This window comes from Tamandua tetradactyla, chromosome 6 (assembly GCF_023851605.1).
Source record: "Tamandua tetradactyla isolate mTamTet1 chromosome 6, mTamTet1.pri, whole genome shotgun sequence".
In the NCBI taxonomy this organism is placed as follows: Eukaryota; Metazoa; Chordata; class Mammalia; order Pilosa; family Myrmecophagidae; genus Tamandua; species Tamandua tetradactyla.
In genome coordinates this window covers 81,494,876-81,509,809 of record NC_135332.1, presented here as the reverse complement: position 1 = coordinate 81,509,809, position 14,934 = coordinate 81,494,876, and the positions used below count along the sequence as shown (strand labels likewise).

Below are 14,934 nucleotides of genomic sequence, written 5' to 3'. Positions count from 1 at the left end.
AACATCCACAGCTGAAGGGGGAGGGGAGTTCTGTGTTTTGGGGGCCTGCTTGCCTCGTGAGACTGGGGGGACAAGGACACAGCACCCTGGGCCTGGCACTGCGGGCCTCTGGGTCTGAAAGGTGTGCTGCCTGGTTGGCTCAGGTGGATAAAATGGGCAGTGAAGATCCCCCTGGCTGGGATCTAGACTCCACATCCTGGCCATATCACCCAGACTCGGCACTGATTTCCTGGCCTTCCAAATTGTGTGCGGCCTCGTGTGTTCCTGCAAAGTCAACACCTGGAGGTGTCTCACTTGCTGTCAAGCATTTGGCCTGGGTCCAGGGCCCCAGAGCAAAATGGGACATTACAATACAGTTAAAATAAGGAATAAAATTACAGCAAAGAAGGCCAGGCCTAGGTCTGTCTCACCCACCTTTCCCGCCTGACTACTCCCCCACTGGCCACCATGCATGGCTATATCCGTTTTGCCGATCCCCATGCTGGGTCTGGTTGGGCAGTGGTCACTGCCAAGTTAAGTCCCAGTCCTGTGTACCTAATCTTCGGGTTGGGTTCTTCTAGCCCTGAAGATGAAATTTAAGTTGGTACCTATGGTTACTTGTTCTCTCAAACATGCTGGAATTGCCTGACTGCTTTGTTGAATGGAAAAGGGAGGATTGCCTGCATCCACCAAACCACAGATTCTGCCACAGTTGCAGGTGGGGTCACCCTGAGTAGTCTCTGCATGGGGCATCTGTCCTCGGGTTTCACTGGCCTCACAGGACCTTCCTGAGCATTATGGGACTCTGGAAATGAGTAGTGAGGCGTCAACAGAAGAAAAGCAGGAGCCACTTACCAGGTCCTCCTGGAAGCCAGCCTGTGAGGACAGGCAGGCTGGAGAGGCTCTTTCTGGCAGGGTCCCTGTGCCTGGACCAGAGCGCTGGCCTGATCCCTATGCATGTGAACATCTGGAATTTGATGGGATATTCAGTCACAGGCACAGGTGAACAAGGCCTTGCTGTGGTACCAGGTTGGCTCTTTGCTCTCATTTTCCAAGAATGGTCCAAACCTTACACAGTTGTTCTGGCCCTGTCCTCACCATTCTGCTGTTGGGCTCCTCACCTGCGCCTAGGCTCTCCCCAATCCCTGGCAGATACCCAAGGGGGCTGAAACTGATCCTCACCAGGGCTGGCCCCATCATTTGAGTTTGAAACTGAAGGCAGGCGAGACATATGCAGAAAGTGTTGAAAGCTCTCAACAGTTACCTGACACAGCTGCCATTGATCTGGGCAAAGTGGGGCTAGGGACTTGGGCCAAGGGACACTCATCAGGGAGGGCTTGCTCCAGGAGCATCTGAAGCAGCCAGGAGTCGCCCCAGTGAGTGCAGGACAGATGCAGCATACAGTATGCATGTGGAGGCAAAATCCAAGAAAAGGTGAGTTTACATAGGTGAAAAGCTCATGGTCATTCTAACTCATGAATACATTGAGTGGCTAAGGAGCTTGAGGTCCGTGCCAACCCTGTGTGTGCTTAATATGTTTTCATAATTTTGTAAGCTCCAGGACCTATATAAAACATGGATTTTCACCTTTTGGAAAATACGGATAAGTTCACCCACATATTCCGAGGGTGATCAGCACTAATTTTTTTTTTTTCTATCCGTTCAGCTCATCCACACTACTTTTGTCTTGTGTGTCGATGTCTTGGTTGCTCAGACTTATTCCTCTGGCCCCCTGGACGGTAGTGAAAAAGGCTATTCCTGTGCCATCACCTGCTCGTAAAGGGGAGATTTTCCCCGAAGAAGAATTACTGTAACCTGTACATCTTCAAGCTGGCCACCAAAGCCTCCCTTGTCTCTGTTCTGGGGTCTCGGGGTTATGGCTAGACTGCCACCTGGTGGTAGCGTTCCCAATTTACGGCATTGCCATTTATGGTTCCTCGAGGGACCTACTGAGAGCGCACAAGGCCAACCACCGAGATTCCGAGTCCTCCCGCGGCCTAGCGCGGCTCGGATGGTTCCTGCCAGGACGGGGGGGGGGCCTATGTTACGTCACTTCCGACCGGATTCCTACTGCCAGAGCGTGCGGGGCCTGGTCGGGCGGTCGCTCCCCTCTGACGCTCAGGAAAATTTGGGCCCGCCGGGCGGGAGCCCCCTCCGGTACCCGGTAACTGTGATGAGGTCGCAGGTCCAGGGTTCGTTGTATTCTGGCACCAGCCACCCCCAGGGTTTCCGTACCGGACTCTTCCCTGTTCTGGGGGTTTCCAGGACAGCCCCTCCTCACCGGGCGTCCGGTCAGGGACGGACACACGCACACGCGCCGGTTGTCCTGGCAACATTCAACGCGCACGGGTAGCCCCATCTTAATAATCCCCCTACCCGTTTGCCCCCCGTCCCTAGCAGTTGCTGCCCCTGCACTTGCCTCAAGCAGCCAGGTTTCCCAAACTGCGTGCCCCAGTGATGCTTTACCCCCTTTCACTCACCCTCGCCTCCGCCCTGAGGCTGCCCTCCCCCAGCCAAGCAGCTACATGTTTGGTTCTGAGGCCTTTTTACAAGGTCTGAAATCTTTTTATTTGTCTCATGGCTTTGTGGGTTTTAATATTACAATTTAAAAAGTACTTAAAGAATATTTTAAAATAGAAGAAAATACTGAGACTCAGTGAACAAACAGACCGAGTGACAGTAAATGAGATTCAGTTCCCACTATGCCACATTTCTTTCAAGCCTTTGGATTTTGACTTGGTTTGCTTTTTTAAGAGTAAAACAATTCTGGTAAGGTCCCATTTGCTTCCCCAGAGGCAACCCCTATTCTGACCAATATCCTTTCAGCCCACTTTTTTAAACCTTAGTTTTTTTGTCTTTTAAAAATCTATACTTAGTAGGTAGGCCACAGTGGCTCAACAGGCAGAATTCTCGCCTGCCATGCCAGAGACCTGGCTTCGATTCCTGGTGCCTGCCCATGCAAAAATAAAGAAAAAAAAATTCTACTCTTTCCATTTTTGTTCATTTTGTTCTTGAAGGCACACTCACCAGGAACAAGGTGGGGAACAGAGGAGTTCAGGCAAAGGCTTTATTTCAGGGAAAACAGAGCTGCCTGGGCAGCGTTTGGAGGGGGAGGGAACTGCTGCCCCAAGATGGCAGGGGATATGGTTTTTAAGGCTTAGGGTTAGAGAACTGGGAAGCAGGGTTAGACAGGTCACTGTTGGCTAGCGTTCAGAAATAGGGGGCTAAGTTAGGAGTTGGCAGCTTTCCACTGGCAAAGTTTAAAATTTAAATACTATCTTAAGCACGCAAAGTTATGAAATGCTGGAGGGCAGACAGTGTGTAAGGGGAGTTTACACAAGAATGCGTTTACCAGGGAGTGGAGGCTGAGTGATGGCGGTTATGGCAAGAGGGCAGCTAATGGAGGGTGAAGGTTGGCTGGCGTGGTTTGGGGTGGGAGAGGCTTTCTGAAATATTTGCCAGGAGTAGGTTATGTCCTGTGAGGAAGGGGTCCTGTGCTCCAGGCCTAACAATGATGTGATTCATTCCTTTCAGTCCCTGTGACTCCAATTTACTTTTCCAGTATTCTGATAATGGAATCGTTTCCCTTGTCTTATACATAGGCATGCCATAACATTCTTGTGTTTCTCCTTGTATGTTTTAGGAAGCATTTCTACAGGATACATACCTAGAAATAGGATTCCTGAGTGAGAAGTCTGCAGGGTTTCAGCTGTACCATGGACTGCCAAATGGATTTCTAGGGTGACTGGTTGCACTGTCTTCATGTTTCCTCCTGCTTTCAATAGTATTTTATATTACAAAGTATTTTATATTTCCTGCAATCTCTGGGGAAAGACAGCCTACAAAACTGTTTTAACTTTCTCAAATTCTTAATAATAATGAAAATATTTTCAGTGCTTATTGGACATTAGATTAATGATTTACTAGTTCATATCCTTTGTCACTTTTTTCTTTTTTCTTAATTTTTTTAATTAAAAAAAATATATAACAAACTAACGGAGACATTCTTAACATAATCATTTCATTCTACATATATAATCAGTAATAATATCATCACATATTTGCATATTCATTATTGTGATAATTTCTTAGAACATTTGCAGTATTCAGAAAAAGAAACAAAAAGACAACAGAAAAAATGAAATGAAAGAAAAAAAACCATATACACCATACCCCTTACTCCTCCCTTTCATTGATCACTAGCATTTCAAACTAAATTTATTTTAACATTTGTTCCCCCATTATTATTTATTTTTATTCCATATGTTCTACTCATCTCTTGACAAGGTAGATAAAAGGAGCATAAGACACAAGGTCTTCACAATCACACAGTCACACTGTGAAAGCTACACCATTATACAACCATAATCAAGAAACATGGCTACTGGAACACAGCTCTACATTTTCAGGCAGTTCCCTCCAGCCTCTCCATTTCTCCTTAGATAACAAGGTGATATCTACTTAATGCATAAGAATAACCTCCAGGATAACTTCTTGACTCTGTTTGGAATCTCTCAGCCATTGACACTTTGTCTCATTTCACTCTTCGCCCTTTTGGTCAAGAGGATTTTCTCAATCCCTCGATGCTGGGTCTCAGCTCATTCTAGGGTTTTTCTCAATCCCTTGATGCTGAGTCTGAGTTCATTCTCGGATTTCTGTCCCACATTGCCAGGAAGGTCCACACCCCTGGGAGTCATGTCCCACGTGGACAGGGGGAGGGTGGCGAGTTTGCTTGTTGTGTTGGCTGGAGAGAGAGGCCACATCTGAGCAATGAAAGAGGTTCTCTTGGGCGTGACTTTTAGGCCTAATTTTAAGTAGGCTTGACCTATCCTTTGTGAGGTTAAGTTTCATATGAACAAACCCCAAGAGTGGGGGCTCAGCCTATAGCTTTGGTTGTCCACACTGCTTGTGAGAATATCAAGAATTCAACTTGGGGAAGTTGAATTTTCCCCCGTCCTCACCATTCTCCAAAGGGGATTTTGCAAATACTTTTCTGCTCACTGATCAAATCACTCTGGGATTCATTGGGGCATCACTCTGGACAAAACAACAAAATCTCATGTCTTACCCAAGGTTCCATTATGTTGTTCAACCAAGCTATCTACATCAGTTATATTAGGAAATGCACTAGTCAAAATATAAATTTTGTACCAAATAAACATTTTTGCTTTAGTCTCACACAGAAGTTGAAATTTTAAAATATTAATTACCATCTATTTTCAGCACCCTGTGGTAATGACATCCCTTTATTCTTCCTCATGCAAAAACCTTTTTTAAATTTGTACATTTAGTCACTGTCATTATACACTCTAGGCAATCCTAGATTATACCATCTCAATCTTTGTCATCTACCTTTCTTTCTGATTTCATTTGTGCCCCCAGCCCTTCTCCCTCTATCATTCTCACATTCAGCTTCATTCAGTGTTTTAACATAATTGTATTACAGTTAGGTAGCATTGTGCTGTCCATTTCTGAGATTTTACATTCAGTCCTGTTGCACAATCTGTATCCCTTCAGCTCCAGTTACCCAATATCTTACCCTATTTCTATCTCCTGATGGTCTCTGTTACCAACGAAATTCTACAAGTTTATTCACTAATGTCAGTTCATATCAGTGAGATCATACAGTATTTGTCCTTTTGTTTCTGGCTAATCTCACTCAGCATAATGTCCTTAAGATCCATCCATGTTGTTACATACTTCATAACTGTAGTCTGACTTACAGCTGCATAATATTCCATCGTATGTATATACCACAGTTTGTTTTGCCACCTGTCTGTTGATGGACTTTTTGGCTGTTTCCATCTCTTGGTAATTGTAAATAATGCTGCTATAAACATTGGTGTGCAAATGGCCGTTTGTGTCCTTGTCCTCATGTCCTTTGAGTAGAGACAGCAAATAGATGGGTCCTGTTTTTTAATCCATTTTGCCAGTCCATGTCCCCCAATTGGGAAGCTTAATCCATCAACATCAGTATTCTTACTGCCCGGGCTTTTTGCCTTTTGGCTTTTATATGTCCTTCTAATTTTCCTTCTTTTTACCTTTACTCATGGTCTTCCTTTCTACACTCTTCTCCACACCTCTCTCTTCTGCCTTTGTATCTGTCTCTAGTGCTCCCTTTAGTATTTCTTGCAGAGCTGGTCTCTTGGTCACGAATTCTCTCAGTGATTTTTTGTCTGAAAATGTTTTAATTTCTCCCTCATTTTGGAAGGACAATTTTGCTGGATATAGAATTCTTGGTTGGCAGTTTTTCTCTTTTAATAATTTAAATATATCATCCCACTGTCTTCTTGCCTCCATGGTTTCTGTTGAGAAATCTACGCATAGTCTTATTGGGCTTCCCTTGTACGTGATTGATTGCTTTTCTCTTGCTGCTTTCAAGATTCTCTCTTTTTCTTTGACCTCTGACATTCTGATTAGTAAATGTCTTGGAATACATCTATTTGGATCTATTCTCTTTGGGGTATGCTGCACTTCTTGGATTTGAAATTTTAAATCCTTCATAAGAGTTGGGAAATTTTCAGTGATAATTTCCTCCATTAGTTTTTCTCTTCCTTTTCCCTTCTGTTCTCCTTCTGGGACACCCGCAATGCGTATATTCGTGCGCTTCATATTGCCCTTCAGTTCCCTGAGTCCCTGCTCATATTTTCCCCTATAGTTTTTGCTTCTTGCCAGATTTCAGATTTTTCATCCTCCAGTTCAGAAATCCTATGTTCTGTCTCTCGAAATCTACCATTTAGGTTTCCCTTGTTTTTTTCATCTCTTCTACCGTGCTTTTCATTCCCATAAGTTCTGTGATTTGTTTTTTCAGACTTTTGATTTCTTCTTTTTGTTCATTTCTTGCCTTCTTTATATCCTCCCTCAATTCATTGATTATTTTTTGATGAGGTTTTCCATGTCTGTCCTTATATTCTGAATTAAATGTTTCAGCTCCTGTATGTCATTTGAATTGTTGGTTTGTTCCTTTGACTGGGCCATATCTTCAATTTTCCTAGTGTGATCTGTTATTTTTTGCTGGCGTCTAGATATTTAATTACCTTAATTAGTTTATTCTGGAGATTGCTTTCACTTCTTTTACCTAGGGTTTTCTTGCTGGATGAATTTGTTGTGCATTTGTTCTTTGACATTCAGTTCAGCTTTTACTGGACCTCTAGCTTAAGTTTTGTTTAACAGAGGAGAATTTTTCAGTTCCCTTTTTCTTGTTTCTTGCCCTGCTTGCCTGGTGCCTTTTTCCCCCCACCTTGAGGAGGGTCTACATAGGTATTATCGACCCCAGCTGGATTTTCCCAGACCAAACTGGCCTCCTATGAGGAGGAAAGATTCACCTGCATCGGTTTTCCCTGAGGGTGAGACCCAGAAGGTTGACAGACTTTCCTGTGAAGTCTCTGGGCTCTGTTTTTCTTATCCTGCTCAGTAGTGGTGCTTGTCTGCCTGCAGGTCCCACCAGCATAAGATGATGCAGTGCCTTTAACTTTGGCTGGAGTCATGGTGGAGACAGAGGAGAGGTTGTAGGCTGGTTTTAATGGCTTCAAATTACCAAGCCCTGGTGTCTGAATTCCTTGAGGGAGGGAATGCACCTGAGTTGGGCTTCACCCCTCCCCTGGGGATGGCACAGGCTCCAGACAAGCCCTCAAATGAGCTTGTTTGTGCCTATGCCTGGGGCAGTTGCAGCCTGAGGAGCCCTGCCACTGTATCCAAAGGCAGTCAAGACTTTGTAGAAACATAACCACAAAAACCTCTGTTTTCTTCTTCTTTTTTCCTTTTTCTGTCAGCTCTGCCCCCTTGGTGCTGGGGCAAAAATGAGCGACCACCACTTTGACCAGGTTCACCTGAGCTGGGGGCCTATTTTTAGTAGTCAGAATTTGTTAATTAATTCCACAATTGGCTTTTGGTTTGGCTCAGTCCCTGCTGCTGGTAAAGTCTCTTTCCTGTCCCCTCTGGGAAGCAGCCTGTGGGGGAGCAGTGCCGGCCACCATGGCTTGGGGAACTCATGGTTCTGGTGGGGCTCGCAGCTAGTCCAGCTGGTCCAGACTGAGGTACGTTGTATGTCCAGTCACTGACGTGGCCCCAGGAGCTGTTCTGTACTGTTCTTGGCTATTTAGTAGCTGTTGTGGAGGATCAACTAAATCCCACACTTCACTAAGCCACCATCTTGGCACTCTCTCCACTGCAACAGCATTCTTAATTTCCATTTCTTCTTAGTAATTTGTCTTTTTCTTCATTTTTTTGTATCCCTTATATATTGTATATATATGTTGCAAATACTTTTCATTCTGAAGCTTGTTTTCACTTTGTTTAGTCTTGTACAGGATTTTCAAATCAATTTTTTTTATGGAGTCAAATTAAACAATCTTTTCCCTTATTTACTGTACCTTTCATACATTATTTTCTTATAATTATAGGCTTTTAAATATTTATGTCTTCAACTCACTTGAAATCTATTTTTGCTCACAGTAGGAGGCAGGGATATAATTTTAATTTATTTTTCCTATGGGATACTACTTGTATGAATATCATTTATTGAAGAGTACATCCTTTCCCATTGCCACAAACATTGTGGATATGTCATTGGGTTTGACTCTGTTCCTTTATTGTTATCCCTGTGTCAGTACTTCTCTTTTCATCATCATAGCCTTGTTATAAGTCTTGATTTCTGGTAGGGCACTTCCCCCGCTTCTTTTAGTTCTGTGACATGTGCAATTTCTGATTGTCCTTCAAGCTGTGCCCTGAGGATTTGTCTGTCATTCTGCAAAAATGTCATACCAATAAGAATTTGAAGAATATAAGAAACGGTTTATAGCTGCAGCAACTTTATTTGTGTGTCTGGTCTGTCTTTGTTTACTCATGTTCAGCTTTTCTGTGTTGTTATATTTTAGTTCAAAAGCCACATTTTGTATATCGAAGAGTCTTGAGTTTAGTCCTTACATATTTCTTCCACTGCTCAGATATTTGGACTTCTTTCTGTTACTAATTTCAGAAATTTAAGCTCTCAGCCATTTCACATCCAAGTCTTATCTTGCTGCTAATTCCTCAAGATGTCGTAAAAAAAATGTCAGAAAAATTTTAGCAAAAGCTCATGTGGAGCAAGCTGCTACATGGTGCACCATGGGAACATAGGCTCAGGGTGCCACAGACACTCTCAGCAAGTGACTGCCTTATTGCTTATATAGTACAAAGGAAGCTCTCAGCAATGACTGCCTTATTGCTTATATAGTACAAAGGGTCCAAGGGAACACAAGAAGAGATCCCATCCTGGCTGGTTTGCCAGGATGGCTAAAACTGCTCTCATTGGGGTCCATAGTAGCTCTGCATGCTCCACTTTGAGTTGGAGAAGAGAGATAAATCTGTGCTGTTTGAGGGTCCTATTTATCCATCCTTCAGGGAGGGGACCCTGCCACTGAGAATTAGTATCTGGTGCTGTTTGTTCCCTGTTGATGGTCTGGTCAGGCCTTCATTATACCTAATATCTCTCCTGGGTTGTGGAATGGAAACAGACTGAAACACTGTCACACAGTAGAAGAGGGGGAGGGGTCTAGGCAAAAGCTATAAGGTGGTTGCAGAGCCGGGTGGTTGCAGGAGACAGGCCCAGCAGCTCATTTTTCTATTTTGAGAAAACTCAAAAGTAGAATGGAAACATGTTTATATAATCCTTGTCCTGTTGAAACTTCATGGAGGCACAAATTCAGCAGATCTATAATCAGAACACTAGTTGCAGGGACACAGCTTGGAAACCAACAACATGGACATTTGTCCTAAACATTGGCCAAGACTCTCAAAGGTACACCAAGAGGCATAGAAATAGAAGTGGCAGCCCAATACTCCATAGAAGGGATCAGAGAGCCTTCAGGTGGAGGGCCTAGGAAGTATGTCAAAACTTCAGCACGGGGACAAGTGAGGGTCAGAATTTTAGTGTGACCGAAGGTAACCAGGGGCCTGGATTTTGTCAGAAGACTGATGGCTGCATCAGGTTCAAGTCAACGCAACCTGGGAAAGGCAATTCAGAACAAACTGAAGAGAATGATATGCCATGGTAAAGCTTTGATGAAGGGCTTGCAGGGTTCACAGGAATGAAAGTGGCCCCAACTTAAATGGATGGGAATAAAGGATGATAGAAGAAGTTTGGTTACTGCATTTGTCCAAATATTCTGAGAGGCAGACACCAAGACAAAATTAGCCATGAAGGATGTCACTAGGAAAAATACCCTTTGTGACAGAAAATGAGAGAATCAGGATAGACGGTCAGACTACAAAGCAAGTTTGACTTTGAAGAAAAGAGGGAAAGAAGTTTGGATAGACACGATATAGGCTCCAAGCAGTCTAAAGGTTAGGCAAAGCCATCAGGAAGTCCTTGAGCCAGTCAGCTATCAGAGGAGTCTCATGTCTCCTAAGAACAGGTCTGCCTTATACCCACTATGTCCAGTCATTATTGGTAAGGAGCAGACTGCGTGGCCTTGCACATACTCAGCGATGGAGTTTCATTACCTCAGTCAGTTATGTTTCCTGCACTTGGAGGTCTACAAGGTGTATTCTTGTGGCCATCACACCCACGCCTGTGTTATGCAGTTCTCCCTCACATTGTTTCAGAGATCCATGGCTCCCATGGGTCCTGCTTCTGGGGGGATGTTGGATTAGCTACACACCTGGTCACTGAAGTTGGTCTTAAGCTGAAACGTTCACATCCTCTCACTCTCCATTATACATTATAAATCTCACACTCAGTTATCAACATGGAAGTTTTTGGTGACTTACCTGGTGGTGTGATGGTAACCTTTGGTCCTGAAGTTCATCTGTACTCCTATCCTTCTCAGTCAGGGTTTGTACACCTGTTTCTTCACAGTTACATTGTGCCGAGGGAGTGTATCACCTGGGTCCACACATGTTCCTCCCTGAAGACATGGAATGATTGCAGCTCAGACTACTGGTGATTAGGAGCAATTACCCCTGCTAGTGTGAGGACTCCTTTCCATTGACTGGTCTCTGAGTGCAAGGAGGCCCAAGTGCTCTGGCAGCAGCTGCAGTTTGTTAAGTGTCCTCTTTTTTGTGTGTCCTCTTTGGGGACCAGGGCCTCCAACCTCACAAAATCCAGAATTGTGGAGAATGGAAGCACCAGATCCCCCAGTGGGTTACTCTGAGTTATGATGCGTGGGGCCACTCATGTACCTATCCTTAGGTTCCCAGACCTATGCATTCTTTCTGCTGGAGACATAATGCCATCAAGATGTCTATGAGTTTATACACTGTTTCCCAAAGGGGCTGTCTTAGCCATTCAGAGTGTTTTATCCAAGCTGGTAGTACAGCTGAAGGCCAGTTAATCACTATGAGACTGGCTACCTCTGGGTGATTTGATACACGATACAACCAGGGGTCTCCTACTTCCCTCACTGTAAAGTGGATTCCCTATTTGGATGGTATGCTGTATGTGGTTCCACATCTGTGAATGAAGCAATCTGTAAGGACCCAGATGGTGATACTGGTTGAGACTCTGCAAGAAGGGCAAACTCTTGCCTGGAATAGATACATATCCTTGTGAGGATAAACCACTGGCATTTCAAAGATGGAAGGGGCTGATGTAGTCAGCTCTGACATGACAGGATGAACTGTTAGAGACAGCAGTAGCTAGAGTGATTAGAGTGATATGGGTGTGCATCTGTGTGCTATGCAGTTGTGCTCATATTTATAGCCCTAATTTCGGTCACTTCTGCCATCTTTTTCTTGCACACTTCATCTCAATTCCAGTCTGGCTGATAATGAAGCCTGAATATTGTTAACTGAGTTTTGTCTACTTCATTCTTCAGTGTCTCTTCTGTGGAATTTGCCTTCTGGTGGGTATTAATGTATTAAAAAACAAACTTTACAATTTGTACCCAATCCCCTGTGTCCACCCACATGCCTCTAACTCAGACTTCCTTGGCCCCAATCTTCCTTTTCCTTCTTGTCCCCTCATCACATGACTAGGCCATTGGCCACTGCCAAGGAATCTATATTCTCACCTAAGGTCACTCCAATTTCTACTCAAAATGGGTGACCTGGGGCACTACTTGCAGCTTTGCCCAATGGGAAAAATTTTCCTCACCACTGTCTCTCAAGGCACCCTTGAAAGTAATCGTAATGCAGCAGCTGATGTCCATTTCAGCATGGGCCCATGTACTGAGCCTCTGTAAATCAAGCCTATCCTCTTTCCTACTCTTTCACCTGTTCATAAAGAAACCCCCATGTGACTTTAGGTGTGAATAGATGGAGGGACACTAGTGCAAATCTGAGGGCTGACATAGGGGAGTAGGCATCTGCAAAACCACCTTACCTATGTCCTCTGGCACTGCTTGGTGCCATCCCAGATGTACCATTTCCACCTTATGATGGACAGTGGCTGAGCCTGTCCAGCTTCCTTTGGCAGGCTGGGAAGAGCCCAAACAAATAATGGGGAGTGCATACGGATGAATGGTCATTTGGATCCAATGTCACTTGATAGTCAAGTGTTCCATCAATGCCATGGCCTGGTAACAAGCCAAGACTTGTTTTAGTGGCATGTAATTCTCTGCTGAAGACAGTATAGCCATACTCCAGATCACAGTGATATGAGTTGCCATTCTTTCCATATTTCTCAATGCCTGCATTATTACACCTGTCACAGAATTCCCTTCCACTGGAATATTTTCCCAGTTCACCAGAGTAACTGAGCCAATTTCTTGTACTAGGGATTCTCCATGCCCTAATTACCAATAAAGGCAAAGTCTTCCTCACCTGTCATATAAAGGATGAGCCAGTCCTCAATCCCATTTGACCACCTGTTTTCTTGTGCCACTCCTGGTACCATTTGGGTCCTCCAAAGAGCAGACACCAAGACAAAATTAAATGTACAAAGGTTATGCTAGGGGAAGTGCCTGTGTTAGAGAAGAATTGGAGGGAACCAGGAAAGGCTGAAAGAGCCATCAAAATGCAACAATCATCTGAGATTGAGAGGAAAGAGTTGGGCAGAGGCATTCTAGGCCACTGTGCAGTCTGAAGAAGGATCAAGAAGACTGTCAGGGGGTCCATGAAGCAATTACCTCAAAGGAGTCCCAAATATCCAGGAATGAGATTGCGTAGGTATCTCTGCCTTGCTCTGTGATCAGTAGGGACCAATCCCTGAGAGGTGTGGCCTCAGCATAAACATGGTAATGGATTTCAAAGCTCAGCAACTGAGTCCTTAACTGATGGTGGTCTGTGTAGTTGCACTCTGCAAAGAAGTATTCTCATGACTGCCATAGTTATCAAGCAGACCATCCCTGGAATCTATTTTGGGAAATAAGGAAAAGCTCATGGGTTCAGGAAACTGTTAACAAAAATGTTTTCTGGCACAGCGGCGGCCGGAGCAGACGCGGGATGGTCGCGCGGCACGTGCAGAGCCGAGGGGGCCAGCTAGAGAGCCCGGGAAAGTTTTTGGAGCCGTGAGGGATACAACAATTTGGTCAATAAAGTCTTAACATGCTTCAGATAAATCAGATGTTCTCAGTGCAACTGAGTCTTGGTGACCAGACATGGGAATCAGAAGGGAGCAGTATAAAGAAGGCCCAACAAGCTGTTGTTAATAAAGCTTTGTCTGAATCTACGCTTCCCAAACCAGTTCAGAAACCACCCAAAAGTAATGTGAATAATAATCCAGGCAGTATAACTCCAACTGTGGAACTGAATGGGCTTGCTATGAAAAGGGGAGAGCCTGCCATCTACAGGCCATTAGACCCAAAGCCATTCCCCAGTTATAGAGCTAATTACAACTTTTGGGGCATGTACAATCAGAGGTCAAAGTAGGCAGTGAAGTTGCCACTGCAACAGGACCTAATAAAAAGCCAAAAAAAATGCCGCAGAAGCAATGCTGTTACAACTTGGTTACAAAGCATCCACTAATCTTCAAGAGCAAATTGACAAGACAGGGGAAAACAAAGGATGGAGTGGTCCAAAGGCTGGGTTTCCTGAACCAACAAATAACACTCCCAAAGGAATTCTTCATTTGTCTCCTGATGTTTATCAAGAAATGGAAGCCAGCCGCCACAAAGTAATCTCTGGCACTACTCTAGGCTATTTGTCACCCAAAGATATGAACCAGCCTTCGAGCTCTTTCTTCAGTATATCTCCCACATCAAATAGTTCGGCTACAATTGCCAGGGAACTCCTTATGAATGGAACCTCTCCTACAGCTGAAGCCATAGGTTTAAAAGGAAGCTCTCCTACTCCCCCTTGTTCTCCAGTACAGCCTTCAAAACAGCTGGAATATTTAGCAAGGATTCAAGGCTTTCAGGTATGAATTAAAAGCAAAACAAAAAACAAAGCCTCTCAGCCCCAACTCCTTCCTCTCTATCCATCAGAAGGTTCATTTTTGCCTTCTAGTGTGGTCTACAAACCACTTACATTGTAAATTATAGGAACACAGAGGACAGAAAGAAGGGAGTCACACACATGCCTCATTTTCTCTTATTTTCAGGCTATCCAATAATTCCTTTGCTGCCTGGGTCTCATCCATTTTCCTTTTCCTTCACCTCCTTTTTATTTTTCTTCTTTTCTTTACCATTTTCATTCCCTGTTCTGTTCTGTCTTCTAATTGATCTCGATTGGGTGTATCACTCTGTCTTCCACAAACAGAAATTCTGCTTTCAGGCATTTGGTGTTAGTACATAGTTTCTTCTCCTTTTCACATTAGGTTTTATTTTTTTTTTCCAAAGACAACTTTAATATTAGATTTTGTATTTGACATTCCATTGCCAGTAAGCCGTCAGATACAGCATTAAGGTACAGAATCCTAGAAGTCTGTTACCTGAAAATTTTACTAAGCATGTTATTAGAACAATAATGAAATGCTTCCTACTTGTTTGAGGCATAAAAACGTGGATTTGATTTACTAGATCATGTTTTGGCTATCTAGAGTAGCACTTGCATTAGATGGTACCAGCAATTCTATTTAATTGCATAGTCTAAAACTAG

At 44.0% G+C, this 14,934-nt stretch overlaps 1 pseudogene; it reads left to right on the top strand.

Annotated features, from left to right (window-relative positions):
- Window positions 1–1,388: 1,388 nt before the first annotated feature.
- On the top strand, window positions 1,389–14,638 carry LOC143686733 (double-stranded RNA-binding protein Staufen homolog 2-like; annotated as a pseudogene).
- The last annotated feature ends 296 nt before the right edge of the window (window positions 14,639–14,934 follow it).